Here is a 15253-nt window from a genome sequence, read left to right as displayed (position 1 = left end):
GTTCCCAGTGTGGTAGTACAAACAGGCTCATTGTTAAGACTCACTGATGAATCATGGAAAAAACATGCTTCTATTCCATAAAGACAAGGACTAGCTAGACTTTATTGGTCTCCTCTCTCCTTCTATCATTACAGATAACTCCATCTTTTTTCAAAGCCTATCCCCCTAAGCTAATTATTTTCCCCTAACAACAAAAGTTGCTTTTCCCTGGGTATTCTTCATCAGTTAAATTTAGAATGGAATAAAAAGAAAAAGGAATGACTGTTATTTTCAAGATGCAGATCTGATCTAGAACAAGAAACAAAAATCTTTTAAAGATTAGGGGTTCTGGTCTAGGCTATCCCACTTACCAAAGTCTAATGATTGTGAATAAGTTACTTAAAATACGGGCTCAATTTCCTCACCTGATAAATCAAAACACTTCTGATGGGAATGCCTTACACAGTTTCCATGAATATTTAAATAAGATAATGTAAATGGATTTAGATTACTATAAGCCACATTATAAAAGAATGTTAATTGTAATATTTTCTAACAAAGAAAATATAAGCAAAGTTAATCAAATTATTCAGAATTAAATTGGGATGACTTTGTTGTTAAATTACAATATAGGCAATGTCAAATTTTAACTCAAAATACCAAAATGTAAAACATATAAATTACATTTTTAAGGCTATGACTTCAATAAAGTAGATAATTTTATTCTTTGATTTTGCTTAGTAGAAATTTTGCTTTTAATAGGCCCTGAACCTATGGTATCACTGGTATGGGGAGCAACCCTACATATTATATTTTTAACAGCCAATCCAGTTCAACACCTCTGCTACTGAGAGTTGCCTACAACACTTCAGGGTCACATGTTTTAGCATGGCCAGTACTATCAGAAGCTGAACTTAAGCCAGGTTTTACTGGATTTAACAAAATAGTTCTATATCTATTATACAACAGTGGGGGCTCTCTTAAGTGACTACATTGATACAAAATAAAAACAAAATTAAAAAGTAATAGGGAAGATAATAAACATTGGGGAAAATGAGGTTTCCAATGAAAATGTTTCCTTGAGATGAGCTTTGTAGGATGCTAAATATTCTAAGAGGAGATATTTGAAGAATGATAATGTAAATTAATGATCAATTCCCAATTATCCTAGAAATAATTATTGTGCAGAAGCCAACTTAAGATGAAAATTTTGCCAGAAATCTCTGTGTGAGTACATTTGTCCAGGTTTTCATGACACTGCTTTTTCCTAATTCTCCTAGTTATCTGATTACACTTCCTTTTCAGTCTCCTTTGTTAGATACTGAACCAAGTTCTGTCCACTAACCTATGGGTGTCTCCCATGGATATGTCCTGTCTCAACAGCTGTCATGCATTTAATTATCATATTTATGTAGATGATTCTCAGATCGGTTTACCCAGCCCTAACCTATCTTTTGATCTCAAGTCATCTATGACTATCTATTCCACATCTTGATCTGGATGTCTAAGACAACTTAAATTCAATGTCCAAAACTGAACCTTCTCATCTTCCAAATTTCCCTTTTATTGTCAAAGGAGATCATCCACCGTCCTCCCAGTCATCCAGCCTACCAATAACCTAGGTGTTATCCTCAATCCCTGACTCAACTCTTTCAGTCTACCCCCACCATATTTATTGCTAAGATTCGTCATGACATCTCTTATTACGTGAGTCTTCTTTCCTGTCATTGCCATCCTCCTAGTATAGGTCCTTAATCACCTCATGTATGGACTATTAACAATATCCTACTGGTTGATCTCCCTGCCTCAAATCTCTCCTTATCCAGGATATATTCGACTCACAGCTATTAAGTGCTCTCCCTAAAATGAAAGTCTGACCCATCACTCTCTCCCACCTAATTCAACACCCTCCCATGGCTTCTAAAGCCTTCTACAACTGGCCCCTTCCTACTTTTCAAATCTTCTTAGACTTAAATTACTTTAGACAAATTAAAATCTATCTGGAGCCTGTTTACCAATCTATAAAAGCAATAGGATTAGATTGTGGTTCTTTGATAACTAAATGTTTATGATCTTCTAACTATACCAAAGATTAAAGCATTTTAGGTTTCTCTAAACATGGCCTTTAGTATGGCATTTTAAAAAAATTCATGATAATCCTTGCAGAAAGACTCAAAATTATGAGCTTAAATGAATAGTCCAGCCAAGTAAATCAGTCCATAAACATTTATTAAGCAACTACTCTTAAGTGCCAGGCACGATGCCTTAAGTTCCAAGTAGACAAAGAAAAGTCAAACACCAGCTCTCAAAGAGAAGCTCACAATCTAATGGAAGAGATAACATAAAAACAACTATGTATACACATTACTCTACCAAAAGTGTGTCAATGTACTGATATCAACCCTACTGCTCTTTAGGAGCTTGCCATCAGAAATATCAGATGAGAAGATAGGTAGCCTGGCACAGGAAACTTCTATATGTCAATCAATTATTAAGTATTTATTGAGCGGTTAGTAAAGATTAAGATACTGTCCCCCAAAGGAAAAATACACATTTCTATTGGATACTGTAGCAAGGGAATTGTGCAAGGCTGACTGACAACTGGCTTAGAATCCTGACCCAGCCAATTCTGTGGAATCTTGGTTTGAAGGCTGTCAGTCAGCCTTGCACAATTCCCTTGCTACATTACCTATGGGAAATAGCCATAAAGTATGTATAAGACAGTTGGGGTGGGGAGGGGATAGAAAGAGATCTATAAAGGCCTCATATAAATTAGTATTTAAGCTGAATTCTAACGGAAAGGGGGGAAGAGAACTGTTTGCTAAGAAGTGAGAGAATACTTTCCAGTGTGTTGTGAACTCATTCTCCCTCTCACTAAATACTGAACCGGTTGCTAAATCTTGCTATATCTATCTTCACAACATCTTTAACATCTGGTCCATTCTTTCTACTCTCACATCTATCATCTTAGTTCAGACATTAATCACCTCCCCTATTTCTGTGGAAAACACAATAACCCTTCAAGGTTCCCATATAATAATAATCTAGGAATTCTCAACTCTTCATTCTCCCTCACTTCATGAATTGAATCAGCTGCAAAATCTCTCTGTCTACTACCTTCATAGGATCTCAATCTCTCTTTCATATGACCCCTTCTTCATGACATTAACAGCTACCATCCTAGTTCAGTCAGGTATTAGTTCAATCATCTGTTTGTTTATAGCAACAGCCTCCTAATGTTCTCTCTTCCTTAAGTCTTCACTCCAATCTACCCTACAGCTGCCATCTAGGCAAATTGACATTTCTGTGTACCCGTCATGACACTCTATCTCACATCTGTGCCTTTGCACTGGCCTTCGCATCATTCCTGAAAATGCAAACTCCTGCTCACCTATGCCGCAAGATTCTCTTTTCTCAAAACAAAGCTTAAGCATGACATGAAGCCTTTCCGGATTCCCAAACAATGGTCCTTTCTCCTTTGCATTGACTTATATTTATTCCCTGTATATAAATTCTATATGCTTATTATGTATGTTTCCCTTGACAAGACAGCTGCATTCTTTCTACTTATATCTCAAAAACCCAGTATAGTGCCTGGTAGATAATAAATGCTTCACAAATGCTTGTTTTTTCCTTCTCTTCTTGAGTTGGGTCAGAGTATATTGGCAGTTTAATAACTTACATAATTCCAAACTGATAGCCATAACAATTGGACCAATTTACAACTCTATAAAATATTCTTTTTTTTCCATAAATAAATTGGTTGCTGATTGGTCTCAGGCATATGTCAATAAACAAAGGCAGAGAGACTGGAGATAGAATGTGAGAAATGGAAAGGTCAGCTGAGTAAGAAAATGGAGAGCTGAAAGAAGTCCAAAAAACCTGACATAAAAAAAAAAAAATAGGGGGCAGCTGGGTAGCTCAGTGGATTGAGAACCAGGCCTAGAGACGGGAGGTCCTAGGTTCAAATCTGGCCTCAGCCACTTCCTAGCTGTGTGACCCTGGGCAAGTCACTTGACCCCCATTGCCTAGCCCTTACCACTCTTCTGCCTTGGAGCCAATACACAGTATTGACTCCAAGACGGAAGGTAAGGGTTTAAAAAAAAATAGTACAATGCATCTGACTGGGAAAGAAAACAATGACAAGAGAGTATGATATAGGCTGCCCAATCGAATGGAAGATATAACTGAAAAAGATGACAAAATTTAGCACTCAAGGCAAAATAAAGGACAGACTGGGACCTACAATTATCTGGCAATTCATTCCAAATATTATTCCCTTAAAAGCAGAGCATCAAATGACTTATACTTAGAACACTAATGTTTTCTTTCATTAAAAAATTTTTTTCATGTGAATCTCTATTCTCCAATTAATTCTGTTAAAAAAGTGAGAAGTAACTAGTGAAACAAGGTGATGTAAACTTTATGAAAGAAAATGTCAATGTCCTATAAGAATTCCTAATTGTCAAATACCTGGGCCCATGGGAAGGGATCCCCATTAGTTAGTTCCCTTCCTCCTATTTTAATTCTAGGCTCAGGGTTAACTACTCATAGGCAGTGCTTATTCATATTTTAGTAACACACACACACACACACACACACACACATATACACAAACATTTAAAATCATGAGCTCATAGTTTCATTAACTAGAGTTTTGAGAAAGGTGATGGAATAGCCCTTTCTTTTAGGATGTGAATGTGCCAGTCATACCCTTTCTTTCTTCTATTCCATCAGCAAAGGAACACTAAGAGACAATAACTAGAGATAGTTATTTACTCTGACTTTAGAAAAGCAAATTTCAAATAGATCAAGGAAATGACATGGATAATAACCCAAAGGCCAGAGGTTCTAAAAAGTGAGTGAAAGAACCTGAAAAATAAAAATTCAACAAATAATCCCAGTGAAAGAGAAGATTATCTATTTAGATAGTGTAAAAAAAAATTTTTTTTAAAGAAACTGGCTTTGCTCTATGAAGAACTTGAAAATGTAAAAGGAAGAAAAAATTGGGATGGCTTTTTCTGCTTTACCTAAAATTAAGAAATACAAAAGACTGTGGGAGTGTAAGGGTATGGGGCAGAGGAACCACAAAACCATTATGGAATGCAGAAGAATGACAAAGAATAATTTCAGGGAAAATATACTCCAAAAGTGGCTAAGGGAAGAGAAAAATGTAATGGAAGATATGAAAAGCTTAACTAGATTTATTTTGAGTGGAGTATAAAGAAAAACTAAATCTACCTTAGGTCAGATATATTAACAGATAAGGATGACAAAAAAAATATTCCAAATATTGTTTCCTTTTAATCCATTAGAGAATCATTATCTAACTACAAAGGATTGTAATAAAAGCTAGTTTTTATACAGTACTTTAAAGTGCTTTACATTTTTAAACCAAGATAATAAATATTTGAACTGAATTTTACCTATCTGCTTAAAAAAAAGATTCAAATCTTTTATCCCAAATTACATACCAGAATATGGAATGAGCCTGCAAATTCAATGACTAAAACCCTTCCCCAGTCAGCAGCATTTCTACAGAAATGTGGGAAAAGAGTGTCAGTTTGATGACTTTCAAAATGTTAAATATGACATGTATATCCAACAAAATCCCTGAAAAAAACTAAATGGATGGTCCAAGAATATTGGAAGAAGTGATGAATAACAAGAAGTTATTACATAGGTTCACTAAAAACAAGTTACATCAAAATAAGTTAAGTTCCCCATTTTGATAAGCTTATTTGGCCAGACAAATCAGGAAAATGTTACAAAAGCATAGCTTATCTGGATTTCAGCAAGTCATAAGATAAATTCTCCCAAGATATCTTTGAAGGAGTGCCTGGCACAAAATAGCTACTTAATGTTTATTGAAATGAGGTGAAGATGAAAGAGACTGGATGATGATGGTAGAGTTATGCAGACTCTTGGCTAGATAAAAGCATCATAACTAAAATGTTATGATTACTCTATTGTCAACTTGGAAGGAGGTATCAGATGACATACTACTGAATTCTGTGCTTGCTTCTATGTCTTATTCATTATTTCTACTGTAAAGATGAGATAAGCATGGGCGATCCATTAATAAGTGTGAGTGGCCAGAGGGCAAATTCAAGCTGTCAGAGAGCCCCTCCATTACTAGAGAGAAAATGTTTACTTTGAGTGGCTGGATAGAGGGGTGGGACAAGCAAAAAATGTCCTGGGGGTCTGGGAAGAGGAGGAACAGAGTGCTGGAAGTGCTGGCTGTGCAGGCGTGTCACTTCTTGGCCAACTTGGACCTAGAACATATCTTTATCAAAAATGTAGATGACACAAAAACCAAGGAGAAATACATAATGTGATAATGGCAGAATGAGGATCCAGAACATATAGAAAACACTGGATCAAAGCCATTGAGATGACACCTAATAATGGCAAAAGTACAAACCAGCAATTATATGTAACCAATTCAACTGGGCAAGCTCTGAATGTAAATGTGAGGTAAAAACAGGTAATAAAAACTGAGGGATTGTATAATTTTAAGGCCTAAACGGGTCAGAGTGAATGCCATTATTAGGGTGTATTAACAGAAGTATGCTGTTGACAAGGACCTATTGATTAGTCAGATTTGAAGTAGAATATTCAGCAGCAAGAAATGGCCTTAATTTAGACACCATCAAATATGAATTACCATGAAGAGACTCAAAATTGTGACATATAAGGATATGTTGAATGGACTTGGGATGGTTAGCCTGGGGGTTGGGGGAGGGAAGAGTTGAATGGCCATGATAATGGTTATCAAATTTTTAAAGAAAAGACATGTAAAGATCTAACTCATTCCATATAGACTTATGCAGAAGTAAAACTATTTTATCAACACATTAACATTGAATAAATAAAAAACATAGAAGATTGCCTTATGAACTGCTTGCCACTAGAAGTTTTCAAGTAAATACAGAATAAATTATTGGAATGGTGTCAGAGATTCTGTATAGAGGAGATAGGTTAGGCTAATTGATTCTAAGGTCTTTCCAACTTTTATATTCTAAATAAATGAAATTATAAGATTGCCTTATGAACTGCTTGCCACTAGAAGTTTTCAAGTAAATACAGAATAAATTATTGGAATGGTGTCAGAGATTCTGTATAGAGGAGATAGGTTAGGCTAATTGATTCTAAGGTCTTTCCAACTTTTATATTCTAAATAAATGAAATTAAAAAATGGATCTTAATGTTGAATGCATTTCTTATAAACAATGAGCAACAGTGTGAAAATCCTCTACATATAACAATTTTAAATACTACTTAAAAACTTATCCTACAAAACCAAACTTCTAAAATCTCATAGATTTTAATTTGGATGAACTGTTCTCTGTGAATTAGCTTAAAAAGTTTTGAATGAGTATAAGAGAAATTTCTTAAGCTAACCAGATGCAAACTCTAGGAAGTAGTTTATATTAGCTATGAAAATTATGGAATCACTAACAGCCTGATATCACATCCATTAAATCTCTATCATATTATATATAGCACTCATCAATTTAAAAGGACCTTATCCAGATACAAAAAATTATGAACTGTTTCCTAGCAACTGCTTTTATGAAGATCATATAGATATGAAACAAAAAGTTAAAAATAATTTTAAGTACCCAAAGGCCAGACAAATATGATCTCAGAATTATATTTGCACATGGCTAAAATGGAAAATAATACTAGGAATTGAATTTTGCTGCACAGTTCTATGTTTAAACTCATTCAAGCACAATCAGTAAAGTAGCAAAGAAAGTTAGTTGGGTGGCTTTGTCTTAAGCTTCTGACAATGTTCCCTATTTCCACGTTAAAGATTTATTATCTTGTGTGCACATTAAATAATCCATTTTATCCCTTTAAATTTTAAGTCATTTTATAAGGCTAGAGACCAATTTAAGGAGAATTACCAAGGTTAAAAAAAATGATTTTAATAGGGGCTGAGAAAATAAAATATAAAAAAAAGTATTTGGAATTAAAGTATTTCACCAGAGCTCAAGACCCCAATTCACCATTCTAAAATATTCTCTCAAACTGAATTGAAACCTCCAACTTTTTCTTTTCCAAGTCAAAGAAATGGTGAAAAGAGATACTCGACTAAATCTTCATCATAAGGAATTGTCTTGAAAAAGAATATGCAGACAATTTTGTAAATAGAATCAGTAACACTAACTTACATTATCATTTCAAAGATGTTTTACTTAGTTTTTCTCATTTTTTTCTCTCCTCTTTCTTTTCTTTTATTCCTTTATTGCTTCTTTCATTATCCAAAAGAATATGGTTTATACAAAATAAAATGTCAAGTATTAGATCTCTTTAAAGGATTTGTGGAGCAAATCTTTTTTAGGGTACGACATAAAAGACTAGATAAAAATTCCAACTCTTCAGAAAAGTAAAAAGGGAATTTCTGATGCATTTGTTCAAGAAAATGACTGTCTTCTACCTCCATACATTTCATATTTGGTCTTGACTACCTTAATGTGTCAAAAGGAGGTTTCAACATCAGTAGTTCCCAAATACATTTTTGCTAACAAACCAATATAGCTGGCATCTATGAGAAATCTGGGTAAACTATACAAATTCATAACATTCATGCATGAGTAATTACAAGGATAAATTCCATACAATTCACAGCATCTGAGAACCACTGGCATACCCAGTGTATCACCTAGGCAAGCACCCATGGGAGATGGCTATTCTTTCCTGCTACGGTAACAGTAATTTAGAGTATCTTACTCTTCAAAAAACCTTTACAGTGTCTTCCACACACCATATCAATTGTTACCAAGCTCTCACTTCTCACATAAACTAACTGCTACACCCTCACCAAACCAAACTTTTGTCTACTCATCAAATAAAGAAGCATCTCATGGTAGTAGAAGAAACATACAATATCTTTTCAGAGAATATGGTTTTGAATGCTAGTTGGCTCATGCTCGAGGTCACATACACACAGAATTTAACCTCTTGGATCTCACTTTTTCATCAGATATAAAAGGAAAAATTAGATAATCTCTAAAGGCCCTCGCAGTTACTATTCATATATCCTTTACTTTCTAAGGACAGAACTTTTTCAGTCCAGTCTCAAACTCCTGGACTGCCATCACATTTCACCTGCCTCTATTTGTCGGAAGGATGAATTTAGCACTTTTGAAATCTTCCATAATCTACCTCCCATCTATCATTGTCTTTCTTTAGTACTTCTCTTATATACACTTATATACGGTTTATGTTATTGTATCATATTACAGTTCCTATTACAGTTATTCAAGTATATGCTTTAATCAATCCTAGTAAGACTATAAATATAAACTCAGCAGAATCTATTTTAGCTATCTTCCTGCCCCTATTCCAATGCCTAACAGAACGAACAAATTATAATCAGAACTTAATAAATAAATTCATTTTATGAGAAAAATAAGAAATGGCAATGAACCGGAAAGGTATCAGAAACCATTCTGGGGCGCAGCAGGGTGGCTGAGTCAGCCCTTGAGATGGGAGGTCCTAGGTTCAAATCCAATCTCAGACACTTCCCAGTTATGTGACCCTGAGCAAGTCACTTAACCCCCATTATCTAGCCCTTACCACTCTTCTGCCTTAAAACCAATACACAGTAATGATTCTAAGACAGAAGGTAGGGGTTTAAAAAAAAAAAGAAAGAAACCATTCTGATGTAAAGTGCTTTATAAATGGAGTTGTTATTCTTATCACTGATAATTGCTGGCAAAAGCAAAAGATTTATGTGTTCATTCCATGTTGGTGGTTTTGGACACATTTTACTCCAGATACCCTACTTCTTAGCAAATGTATTTGCTAAAAAAAAAAAGCAAAAAGATAATCTTGCAGATTTGGAATTATGCTTAAAAGAAGTTACTAAAATATCTACATCCTTTGACCTTGATATTCAACTGTCTTAAGCACACACCCTAAAGAGATCAAAGTCAAAAAGAAAGGCTTTTTGTAAAACTGAAAATAAACTGAATTTCAATTAGAGAATGTATAAACAAATTATTTTAACTAAATTGTTATTCAATGGCAAAGTTACCTTGCCAGAAGAAATGAAGAAAATGAAGAACTGAAAGAAGCCTATCTTAAAACAAACTAAAACAAAATTCACAAGGTTTATAATGAAAATGGAAATAAGAAGCAATTCACTAAACTGAACATTATATATATATATATATACATATATATATATATATTAAAATAGTCAACCCTAGCCCTGAAGTTAATAAACACACTTCCTCTTCATTTTTTATTGGGGGAGGGGGTGTATGCATGACATGGAAAATTGCATATACTGTCCAATGCAAATAATGTGGTGTTTAGTTATCATTTATATTTTTATTTCAATATTTTTATTTTAAATGTTTTCCAAAAGTATATGATCCATACTGTTTCCCTCCCATTTTCCTTCCCCACTACTGGAGCTGAAAAGCAATTCAATCTGGGTTATACCTGTATTATCACACAAAACATAGTTCTGTATTATTCATTTTTGTAAGTGAATGTATTGTTAAGTTTTGTTAGACTATCCCCCCCCTTAAAAACAAATCTGTTCCAAGGGAAGGTTCATTAGGAAGGAGGAAATTAGTGACATAAAACTAAAAGGTAAATAAAATTGAAAAAGGAAAAAACTGTTTAAAAAAGAAAAGCCTGGGGGCAGCTGGGTGGTTCAGTGGATTGAGAGCCAGGCTTAGAGATGGGAGGTTCTGGGTTCAAATCAAGCCTCAGACACTTCCTAGCTGTGTGACCCTGGTCAAGTCACTTGACTCCCCATTGCCTAGCCCTTACTGCTCTTCTGCCTTGGAGTCAATACACAGAATTGACTCCAAGATGGAAGGTAAAAGTTAAAAAACCAAACAAAAACCTAATCCATTACAGTAAATTCAACACTTCAGTAACAATTAAAAGGATTACCCCTAGAATTGTAGAATTTTTATAAGTTTTATTACCTTCAAAATAATACCTAACTACAACTAATAAAATACAAGGTAAGTGAACAGCTAGATGGCTCAGTGCCTAGAGAGCCAGGCCTGGAGATAGGAGGTTCTGGGTTCAAATATGACCTCAAATACTTCATAGCTGGGTGACCTGGGCAAGTCACTTAACTCTAGTGACTTTGCCTAGCCCTTACCACTCTTCTGCCTAAGAATTAATACTCAGTAATGATTCTGAGAGAAGATATGGGTCATAAATTAATAAATGAATGATTAAATAAGACCTAATTTTATCACTAATATTTCAATTAATTCTTTAATAGTCAAAAATTATCAACCTCACAAATACAGTTTTTCCTTAGTCTTTTTACTTCTTGACCACTCTGTCAGATATCATTTGTTTAAAAGATTTGGGTTTGAAATAGGGGGATTTTGGGGAAAGGAAGGCTGTAAGGAAGGAATCACACAATTGTATAAAACAGTTTTATTAACAAAAAGGGGCAAGGGAATGACAGGGAGCCAACTTACTATTACCCACCCAGATATTAACTTACTAAAATTTCTAATCTAACTTAATCTGACTACAAAAGGGTTAATTAAATTGGAAAGGGATTTGGCAAAGGAAAGACAACCAGGGCCCTATGGGATTCTCACACACAAGAGTCCTCTTTTGATACAGAGAAAGATGTCAGCACCTCCAGAATAAATCCAGTTTCTTTTAGTGTGAACAGCAGGAAGCAGGAAGGTACCTCAAGACAGCCACAGAGAGGGAACTGAATGGCTTTTCCTTGGTCCACAGCAAAATGTAAAATGAATAACTTTGATGATATCAAATTTAAAAGGTTTTGTACAAACAAAACCAATGCAACCAAAATGAGAAGGAAAACAACAAAATGAGAAGGAAAACAACAAACTGGGATAACATTTGTATAACAAAACTCTCTGACAAATGTTTAATTCCCCAAATACATAAGGAACTACATCAAAATTTACAAAAAATCAAGTCATTCCCCAATCGACAAATGGGTCAAGGGACATGAATAGGCAGTTTTCTTTCACATGGGGAAATCAAAACTATGAATAAGCACATGAAAGTGTTCCAAATCCGTCCTGATTAGAGAAATGCAAATCAAAACAATTCTGAGGTACCATCTTATACCTAGCAGACTGGCCAATATGGCAGCAAAGGAAAGTGTAAATGTTGGAGGGGATGTGGCAAAATTGGGACATTAATGCATTGCTGTTAGAGTTGTGAATTGGTCAAACCATTCTGAAGGGCAATTAGGAACTATGCCCAAAGTGCTTTAAAAGACTGTCTGCCCTTTGATTCAGCCATACCACTGCTGGATTTGTACCCCAAAGAAATTATAAAGGAAAAAGACTAGTACACAAAAATATTCATAGCTGCGCTCTTTGTGGGGACAAAAAACTGGAAAATGAGAGGGTGTCCCTCGATTGGGGAATGGCTAAACAAATTATGGTATTTGGTGGTAATGGAATACTATTGTGCCCAAAGGAATAACGAACTGGAAGAATTGCATGTGAACTGGAAGGACCTCCGGGAACTGACGCAGAGTGAAAGGAGCAGAACTAGGAGAACGTTGTACAGATACTGATACTCTGTGGCACAATGGAATGTAATAGACTTTTCTACCAGTAGCAATGAAATTACCCAGGACAATGTAAAGGAACTTTTGACAAAGAACGCTATTCACATCCAGAGAAAGAACCATGGAACCAGAAATGCATTAGAAAAATGTATGATCGATCATGTAGTGTGATAGGAATGTAATTAGGGTTTTGATGTCAAAAGATTACTCTACTGCAAATATAAATAATATGGAAATGGGTTTTAAACAATGATACATTGATAACCCAGTGGAACTGCTTGTCAGCTCTGGAAAGGGGTGGTTGGGGGGTCGTAAATCATGTACCCATGGAAAAATATTTTAAATGTTTAAAAACCTTTAAAAAAGAGATATTTGGGTTCTGATTCTAATTCCCAATAAATCAACACAGATAAGTAAATTAAAATCACTGGGGGGCAGCTGAGTAGCTCAGTGGATTGAGAGCCAGGCCTAGAGATGGGAGGTTCTAGGTTCAAATCTGGCTTCAGCCACTTCCTAGCTGTGTGACCCTGGGCAAGTCACTTGACCCCCATTGCCTAGCCCTTACCACTCTTTGCCTTGGAACCAATACGCAGTATCGACTCCAAGAAGGAAGGTAAGGGTTTTTATTAAAAAAAAAAATCACTGGACTTTGGTTTCTTTAATATATTCTTTTAAATGGGTCAAGGAGAAAGGAAGCAGAAAGGTTAGACAATAAATGTTCTTGAATATTCAAATCAACTACAAAGGATTTATGAAGGAAGCTGTTATCTACATTCAAAGAAAGAACTGATATATGGAGCTATGAATGTATAGTTAGTTTCACATATATTCCTGTGCCAAATGTTGACTCTCTCTAGTATGGGATTGGGAGGGAGAGAAGGAAGAAGGGAGATTAGTTTGGAAGTCAAAATGAAACAAAAGACTTTTTTTTTTTTAAATGTTCCCTAAAACTCTATAATCCATGGCTCTATTACTATATATCTAGGAAAGTCAATTATAGAATCTTAACTTGCAAGGGACATTCATTCTACATCTTTGAAAAATGATTATCCAGCTGCCAAATGAAGAAAGACCTCCAGAAAAGGAGAATTATCACCCACTGAGGCAATCCAATCCATGCCACTTTATGGCATCTCCAACTGTCAGGAACATTTTCCTTTAATGAAGCTGAAATCTTCTCCGGCTGCTCCAAGTTCTGCCCTTCCAGGTCAAACATGGCAAGTCTGATCTCACGTTCTATATCACCTTAAGATATCTGAATATTGCCCTTAAAATACTTTGATAGTTATCATGTACTCCATATTGTGGGCTTTTTTTTCCCATTCAAAATATCACCAGCTACTTCAACCAATCTTCATATTCCATGTTATCCAAAGATTCTTATCTTCCTGTTTAACATCTTCTGGAATACCTCTAGTTTATCTACAATATTCCTGAAATACAAAACTCAAAAATTCAACACAATAATTAAGATGTGGTCTGACCAAGGCAGTATACAGTAATACTAACACTTTCCTCATTCTGTTCAATATATACCTCTCAATTTAGCCATAAGATCACATTAGTTTTGTTAGTTATCTTGGCACAAGCATTCTCATTTTGAACATAAAGTCCATTAAGCCCTGTAGATTTTTTTTTTTGCATGAATCCAACATTGCACAAGTCCAATTATTTCCCAGAATTTCAGAATGTGAGATTCAAAAGTCAGATACCTTCCTATCTCTTTCCAAATACTTTAAAGATTATCAGTTAAGCATTCTGGGGGGTCTACCCTGTCTTTCCGCCTTCCTGTCATGTGAACAACTTCTAAATTTCCTCATTGGTTATATATGTTGCATTCTGCTCACACCCACTCTACATCTCTCTTTTCCTCAGTATTAAAGGCATTTCTAAGTTCTTTGAGGGCAATTGTGTTTCCAAGTCTCACTGCTATATAGGAACACTAACAAAATGCTATACAGTACAGATTTATTGAGCAACTACAATGTTCCTAGTACTGTGTTAAGTGCTGAGGATATGTAAGATAGTCCTTGACTTCAAGGAGTTTCCAATCTAAGGAAGGAAGACTATATACAAAAAGAAGGGGTGAGAGAGAGGAGGCATGATGATGGAGTTTGAACTAAACAGTGCACCTGGTGGGTAAGGAAGGAGTTAGCTTAACTTCTGGGTCTTCTTTAAAGGGGAAGCTTTGAGAGCAGTTTTATGCTCTGTTCTCCAAATGTCCAATCAGAATGATACAGGCAACTGAAGGTAATGATGAGGTATGAATATCAAAGATGAAACAATCTCTGTGATGAGGAGTTTCCTGGAGAAAATGTTAGTTTTAAAAGAATGTGAAGTAGGGTCAATAAAAGTAATTTTCCTGAAAGCAATCCAGTCCATTCTTATCCATCTTGTCAACTCTGGGTCCCACTTTTTCCATCTTTCAAGATATAGAAGACTATTGGACTATGTATACAACTAAACACATGTTGAATTCTGGGCAACAGATATTCATCATCCTCTAGGTCTTTCTAGTGTGGATAGACAGGCCAAACATTCTAGGAGATGCTCTAAAGTTCTGCATCTTCGTGCAATCAACACACTGTCATCTACCAATGGGAAGGACTTTGTCGTACAAAAGGAATTTCTTTTTGACCTGGGTTATGCTCTGTATCTCCTATCACTTAGCCCAGTACCTAGCAACTACTAAGCACTTAACAAATGCTCAATGCCTACCTG

General features: G+C 35.3%; 1 protein-coding gene across 5 annotated transcripts in view; it reads right to left on the bottom strand.

Annotated features, from left to right (window-relative positions):
• UBR5 (ubiquitin protein ligase E3 component n-recognin 5) overlaps positions 1–15253 on the bottom strand; it is a 185300-nt gene that overhangs the window by 125395 nt on the left and 44652 nt on the right. The gene's annotated exons all lie outside the window — the stretch shown is intronic.

Source organism: Monodelphis domestica, chromosome 3 (assembly GCF_027887165.1).
Source record: "Monodelphis domestica isolate mMonDom1 chromosome 3, mMonDom1.pri, whole genome shotgun sequence".
NCBI classification, from domain to species: Eukaryota; Metazoa; Chordata; class Mammalia; order Didelphimorphia; family Didelphidae; genus Monodelphis; species Monodelphis domestica.
Note: the sequence above shows the minus strand (reverse complement) of the source record. Positions and strands in the feature narration are given on the sequence as shown.